The sequence below is a fragment of the Rousettus aegyptiacus genome, unplaced genomic scaffold, assembly GCF_014176215.1.
Source record: "Rousettus aegyptiacus isolate mRouAeg1 unplaced genomic scaffold, mRouAeg1.p scaffold_m13_p_3, whole genome shotgun sequence".
NCBI classification, from domain to species: domain Eukaryota; kingdom Metazoa; phylum Chordata; class Mammalia; order Chiroptera; family Pteropodidae; genus Rousettus; species Rousettus aegyptiacus.
In genome coordinates this window covers 103,309,448-103,317,452 of record NW_023416306.1, presented here as the reverse complement: position 1 = coordinate 103,317,452, position 8,005 = coordinate 103,309,448, and the positions used below count along the sequence as shown (strand labels likewise).

The window sequence follows — 8,005 nt, the reverse complement described above, 5'->3', positions numbered from 1 at the left end:
TAAGGAAAGAATATTAAATTTGATACTGGTTCTACCATTGTCAATGGGTTGTTGTGAAGAAAAATATTAAAACTGCTGACGTGTCAAAGCACTTTGAAAACTTCAGGGTACAATTATCTTTGATCATTGCAACCTTTTAACGACATGAATATATTTATCTGCTATCTTACAATTTTTCCATTAAGAAATGCAGACATACCTCTGAATCTTTTCATTAGCTTTCAAGAGTTTTCCTAGTAGATACTTATCTTTAAAAATTTCAAATCGAATTTCCTTTTATTTTTAATAAAGCATGTGCACTAGATATTTAAATATCAAGGTCTCCGTTTTTTAATTTTACTATATACTCTTTATTAAAGATAAAATAATAATAAATTAATTTCAAGGAAATTACTTATTTGAAATGTAAAACACCAAGTACTAAACACACAAAAATTTTGTTGAGAAATTGTTAATCAGATTTTATTACTGTTCAACATTGTGTAATTGTTGATAGATTTCCAGTTCAATTTTTTTTTCTTTCCATGGTAAAGCAGTAGCAGGTTTTTCTGGGGGAGGGGTTTATGGAAGATTTAAATTTAAATAAGACCAGTTAATGGACAGTCTGATAAACATTATCAGTTCACTGAACTTACTGTCTCATATAAAGTTATTAACTACCAATATTATTTAATCTCAGTAGGTCTTTTCATTAATTGCAAGTTTTTCTATTATAAATTTTAGAGTCTTACAAGTTTTCATTTTTTTCTTATTCATTGACTTTTATGGGCACAGAAAAATATATCTAAAAAGTGTTTTCCTTCAGTGTTCATAAACATTCTCTTGCATCTGTAATTAGTATTTTAATTTTATTGAATAAACCAAGATTAAAACCCCACATCTTTATATAATAATTTTTCTCTAGTCTTTGATTAGTTTAGGGAATTGTTCATTTTTAGTCAATATGAGGAATTCTTATTAATTAAAATATCTTCTAGTATCTTTATGGGATCACCCGGTTGAAACTAATAAATATATGGGTATAAAAAATATTTATCAAATGCCTCTTTTGTGTTTGTATTGCATGTAGGAATATTCCTATGAGGTCTAAGTTTTTTCATATATAGGCCTTTATCTTAGTTAGGTTCCTTATATTCATGTTCATATATTTTGTAAAGTATACTTATAAACTTTACTAGGCTCTGGTTTAAAACAGTTTATAAATTTCTTTCCCTTAATTTTTAGTGGCAATTCATATTTGTTGAAAATCTCTTGTCTCCTTGAGTTGAATTTAGGTACTGAAAATTAGGTATTTAAAACAAGCATTCTCTTTCAATCTTTATATGTTGAGGTGATTATTATCCCTATTCTATACAGGATTTGGAGTCTACAAAATGTTCACTAACAGTAGAAATAAAACTAAGATTCAAATCCATATTTGTCCATCCCAAGGCTCACTCTTTCCTCTACATCATGCTTTATCTGTGGAATTTATATTTTCTAGCTGAAGTTTTTAGTTCAAATTTCTGATAATAAACATAACTTTTTAAAAGGAGTCACAAAATATTTTATCTAATTATGAAAGCACCCTGAGAGTTATAGCTTTTGAGATTACAGGAATCATATGTATAAATCTTAAATTCTTATGTTTCATTTGGTATGTCATTTATTCAGATAATTAACTTCAATCTATTTTAGGCTAGACATACTATACTTCTTGCTTAGGACAGCCTAGATTCTGCTTTAGGGTAGATTAAAAATCAGAAGATCTAATAAAATCAAATTATTTATATGTTTCTTCATTTGGAGAGCAAAGTGCAGGCGATAATTTTTAACCATTTGAGATTAAAATGATTATATAATTTTCCTATGGGGATATACTATTGATTGATAATTATTAAGAAATTCTCTTACTATGGAATGCTACACTAATCTTAAATTTTTACTATCACTCTAATGTGTAAGGCAAACAGGATATTTTATGAACATTATTTTCAGTAATTTTTATTGGTCTTCACTTTTCCTGAAGGCCAATAAAAATAAAGACATGTATATTATCAATAGTGAATATGCAAAGACTACTTCTCAATTGGGAAAATAACATAAATGGATGAAAGAGTTAGGAAATACTTGTTTTTATTCCTTTAATAGGTTTTTGGAAATTAAAAAAAAAAAAAAAACCTTAGCATAGGGAATACTAATAATCCCATTAAAATAATCAAGCCACTTCTAGGACTTGAGCTTTTGATTGTTATCATTATTCTACAAAGAAACAAGACCTCTGGGTATGTTAAATGCGATGATCGAATTGTATATGACAGTCAATTTGGTTCTCACAACTATTTTGATAATCAAATAGAGATGAAGTATATAAAGAGTGCATTTGATCAATAAGGAGACTGAAAAAAACTATGAACTATATAATAATCAGTTTATATCAGATATGGAGATTGCCCACATAATTTTAATTTTCCTGCCTAACAGAAAGAGGAAAGACAACGAATGATAGACAAGGAATTATTATTGCAAAATTTTAAAAAATCTTTTAGATCTTACTCAGCTTTTAAAACTGGTTTCTTATAAAATGCCATTTTTGAACTTTTTATAACAGCATTTTTACTTGTGAAAACATTAACATTTTGATAATTGTTTATACAATCGTTTAATAAATAAAAAATACAAATACCTTTTATGAATACTTGAAAATGTAGATCTTCCCAAAAATTGTCAAGAAACAACCTACATATTAGTAGCCTCATATATCTTGAAAATTGACATACATATCCTGTAACTTCTATGAGATCTTTTATTTCTCCAAAATACATGCTATTTATCCTATTTAAAACTGACGTGCATTTCTTTTTTTGTTTTAAAGTGTGCACTTCCTAGAAAAATTTAAACACTTTCTGAATTGGATTATTTACTCCCCCCACCACGGATTTAGAAGATAAACTGTCCATATAAATGTAATCAAACTTTGCATCATTTGATTTTTCTGTCATCTGCATTCTTTGGTAATCTGAGAAACTGTATGTTTTTTAATTTTTAAAAATCTATCAAGTGGCAAATCTATCCTTATTAACTTTCTAAGAACAAAGTTGACCACCAATAGCACTTAGAGACTGCTTTGAAACTCTGTACTAAATTGCATCTTGTGAGCACTCAAAATAAATTGTCTCTAGGGCCACATAACTAATCATGCATTGGACAGATGAGACCATACACATTTATTTCAAGTAATTCCATATATCCTTACCATGTTATTCTGATTCTTGAACAAGTTATTCCCATAAAATGTTTTAGTTCTTACAAAGGTTATGACTTTATTTCCCTGCTTTTCAAGGTATCCCTAAGGAGGCAACAGGTACTGTGACAGGCCTAAAAAGTACAATTTAAATGAAAACATATTAGTGTATTTTGATTTATATGATAGCTATGACTCTGAAAGTTTAAGATTATTTAAGCTTTTTGGAAACAAAACCACTTAACTTGCATTAAAGTTGCTTAATATTTAAAATCTAATATTTTCCTTACAATTTTACACATTTGAAATCTTTATGGTCTCAGTAAAGTGGGATAAATCCTCAACTTATTAATTTCATTTTAGTGGCTTGAGATTCAGCATTTGTATATTATTTCATGTTCTGAGAAATAAGAATAAAATTAATACCTGCACCTTACAATATCATGATAAAGAATAAAATGCATTCTGTATATGGCAGAATATAAATATCAGTTTTACAATCTCATCACGTGTTGAGAAATCATTGCAAAAATACTTTTTTAAATAACCTTGAGAAAAAAATTATCCACTGTGTATTAAAACATATTGCAAAAAATTAACATTAGTTCAACTTTTAAAATACACTTATGTCTTAATGGAAATAAAGCTTATGTTACTGAGAACAAAAATGTAATCAATGTGATAACTGTACCTTTGCTTTCTTAAACACTTGAAGTGATATAAAAAGGTGTAATAAGCTTAGTTATACCAATCTTACTGCTTTACCATTGACAAATAAGAGTATTGTTAGTGAAAATAATTTACTATCAGTTCAAAACCAGAATCAGTATATAAATAGATGTATATATATATAAAATCTCAATTAAATGTTACAACCTACAATAAGAAAAATCGGGTTTTATATGAGCACTTTTTATTTTATTGTCAATTTTGTGCCCTTGGATATAATACTCTGCTTAAATTTTAAAAACTGGTACAAGTTCCTCCCCTATATTTCTTCATGTTAGAATGTGATGCAGGTATAAATGGAAAAGAAAATTAAAGTGTGTCCATCTGTAATATTCGGTGTAATGAAGATATGAAGGCAGTATTACCAGCAAAATGTCATAACATGGTTTTGTAGTATCGTTACTTCCTACATATCACTTCAATGGTAACTTAATTAGTGTGTATCTTTGTTTATCACTATAGGAGACCCATCAATGATAGTATTGATTTGAAAATAATACTCAGATATGTCAAACCCACAAAATACGAAAATGCACAACAGATAACCTGACACTGCCATCGATCTCTGTATGGCTAGGCAATATTGAGGTTTCAGAACGAGGTATCCTGGTTGGCTAAGCTCTTTGACTTAGTTTTCCTGTCACTCTTTGAAAGACTGGTTCTCCAGTGCTTTATCTTCTTAAATCAACTTTTTTCCAATTTTGTTTAGGCTACATATTTAGAATATCTGACTTTATTCATACTGAAGAAATCCACCTGAAAACAAATGTCTAACAGATTCAGTATATACAGAAGATATTTTTTTCACATACAGATGAGTGGATCCATCAGTATCTAGAATTCTTCCAGAAAAAAAAAAAATCCATCTTTATTATCATCCATAAAATCTTTCAATCTTTAATCTAGAGAAATGCTACTTTATAATAAATTTAACAAATAAAATAGAAACAAATTAAGATGCCATGTAAAAGACGTGATGGGCATAATTTTTTAAAGATATTTAATTAAATTATCTTAAATGAAGTAGTTCCTTAAAGGGGCAGATTACAAGGAAACTTAGAAAGCCCTAAGGTTTTAAAAGTTCACAGAAAGTAAGACTTTTTATGTTCAGAAATAACTACACTGATAATTATTTAAAGCTCTGAAATTACGAGCATGTTCTTCAGACAATTAATAATGGTTATACTCAGCCATCTGCTAGAATGTATAAATACCAGTTTTATAAATTTAAAGATTAAAAAATGAATTTTGTGAAATTCTCTAATTTAGACTGAGACTTTGGAGTACATATATAAGTAACATTTCCTAGAATTCATAAAGTCAAACTTTACAGTAAGTTCAACCGCAAAGGTTTTTCCTTTACTGGCAAAATGTTGAGATAATCTAATTTATTGAGCATTTGGCCTTCTGAATCATTTTTTATAAAACAAGTAGTTTGAATGCAAATAGTCCTGATTATTGCTTCTATTCTCTATCTGCCTGTGTATAAACACTTCCCTTCCCCGCCAAAATCACTATTTTGATGTAAGATAGAAATGTTAAAGACGTGTAAGATATCTCTCCTGAATGATGAATTTATTAGCAAACACATTTTACTGGGAACTCGAACCCTACAAAATATATCCTGTACAGAACGGACTGAAGGTTTTTATTTTTTATCCTGGTATTACAGAAAATGTAATAGTTAGGCTTTGATTTCCCACATATACAAAATAGTTCATTTAATTTTTTTAAATAAGATGTTAATTTGTATCCTGCTAATATTTTTTAAAATTACAATTCAATTCTTGTCTGTTTTAAACCTTAAAAGTAATGGTTTATTTTATAATACGATTTCAGCATGGATTGGTCTCATTACAAGTCTATGGGTTTCCTCTACTCTGAGCCTTTTTCAACATTTATCTACTACAATAGACAAAATACAGAAATACCATAAAATAATCAAATCTGTCAAAAATGTTCTGGTAAATATATTGAATTATTTTTAATATATTACTTTATATACTAAGCACTTGATCTACAATAATATTTAGAAAAAAAAGATATAACCTTAAAAGTATGAAAATTTTGAAAAGTCATTATTTTGAAATTTAGGCTACAATAATTTAATGAAAAAAAACCATAACTACTCATCATCTTAAATCTTGAAAAAAACCATTTTATTGTTGACCAAAAGCTATAAAATTGGACAAGCCAATGAATGATGCTCTTAGAAAATGCTTCAAGTTTTCCTATGCCGGATCTTTCAAAACATTTTACTAATAAAAACAAATTGGTAAAGCCAAAGACTTCCTTATGATTTGAATGCTCTTTGTAGTTCAAGAGGATTGAAATATTCATTTGAGTCCTTAATCAAAAGCTTAGTATCTCTGCTAAAGCAGAATAATTTAGAAAAAATAAATATGTAATTGTCAATATTTATTCTAGTATATCTAACCTCTACAAATCAGCTTTTATAAAATGGGGACTCTACATTGATAACAGAAATTGACAACCATATTTTACCCTAGAACATTATTACTCAACATGCATTATTATAAAGTCACAATCCAAGGGAAATGTATTTTATGTAACAATTTTAAGCATAAGGTGTAAATCACATTAAAAAAGACTGAGGCACTGTGGTTCGGAAGAATCTGTGTTTCTTCATTGCTATATATAAGGAAGTCGATTACCTGAATCAAATCATCTTTTGATTATCAACCATTTGAATATAAGATTTCACTTATTTGTTGCTCTTTTATCTGATACTAGGTTAAAGCTGATGGTGGTTAAATGATGTGATTTGGGGGAAGAAAAGAAGTGTTGTTTTTCATAAAAAATCTTTAATCATTTCATAGAGGTAAGCATACTTAAATGCTAAATACCTGACCTTTTTGAATAAATGCAAACCTACCTTGTTTTCCACAATAAGTCTCTATAATTTTCATGAGACGCTTTCACAAATGTAAGGCAAAACAGATATTAAATTACTTAACAGAACTCATAATTTAAATAATTAAAACTAATTTCTGTTTAAAGCTATTTGCAGATTTATTAGAGAAACAAATACAAATATGCATTTCTACAGAACTGTTTTTTTTTTCCAAAATGAGCTTAAAACTTGTTCCACAGTTTTTACTTGTTTATATATCTATAGTAACCCAAGTATTGGCTTCTGTACCACTTGTAATGAGACAATTGCCCTTCCATTGCAATTATAAAAAACTATTGAAAAAAAAAACTCGGCACATACACGTTAAATATTTTTCCTTAAAAAAATAATCTAATCAAAATATTGAATACTTTAGATTTAAACAATATTTTATTTACAAATCTGATTTGATGTACTTTATTAATTACACAAGGTAATGCTTCAATTTTCAAAACAGTTTGTTTTCTTCAATATAGACCAGTGGAATGACATCCTATCTAGTAATATGTACTACACTTCAATTTTTTCAAAATTAACATGACAAATTTTCTAATACTTTCATTTTTTGGGGGGGAAAATGTTATTCAATTGGGGCACATATCTGATGAAACAAAAAGTAACATGCAGAATTCCAAAAATAATCAGTTAAAATAACGATACTTACCCTTTATGTAATAAGACATCTATGAACAATAGTGCATAACAATATTATGTATTCATGTTTATGAGAAACCAAGCAGGAGGCAAAATGAGTTCATCCTGTTTTCTAATCATGTGCGATTTCATATGGCTGTTTGCATCATTTAAATAAAGTGTGTATATTAAATTCATAAGACTGCACTGCACTCAAAATTATTATGGATAGCCACGCTTGCCCTGTATTTAATGAGTGATGAATTTCTCCTACTAACAGAGTAACTGGTCTCAAATCGTGTGTGTGATGTAAAGAGTATTAAATTATATTTTCATCTCCTTTCAATTGCTGCCTTGGAAAGCAAGAATTCCCTTCTTGGAGAAGACTTAGAGTAAATAAAATTTACTTAGGAACTCAGTGAGGAATCAGCATGTGAATCAAGAATGCAATATAAGAATGGATTAAAAGAAATGTGATTATCAGTACCTTTGTTGAAATCTATTAC

General features: G+C 28.2%; 1 protein-coding gene across 9 annotated transcripts in view; it reads right to left on the bottom strand.

Annotated features, from left to right (window-relative positions):
- Positions 1-6,053: 6,053 nt before the first annotated feature.
- The window catches only part of NOVA1 (NOVA alternative splicing regulator 1), a 138,911-nt gene continuing 136,959 nt past the window's right edge, over positions 6,054-8,005 (bottom strand). For all 9 annotated transcript variants that reach the window (XM_036217887.1, XM_036217892.1, XM_016150302.2 and 6 more), the window contains one exon: positions 6,054-8,005. This exon is cut by the window's right edge and continues 4,783 nt beyond it. The gene's annotated coding sequence lies outside the window, so the exon portion shown is untranslated.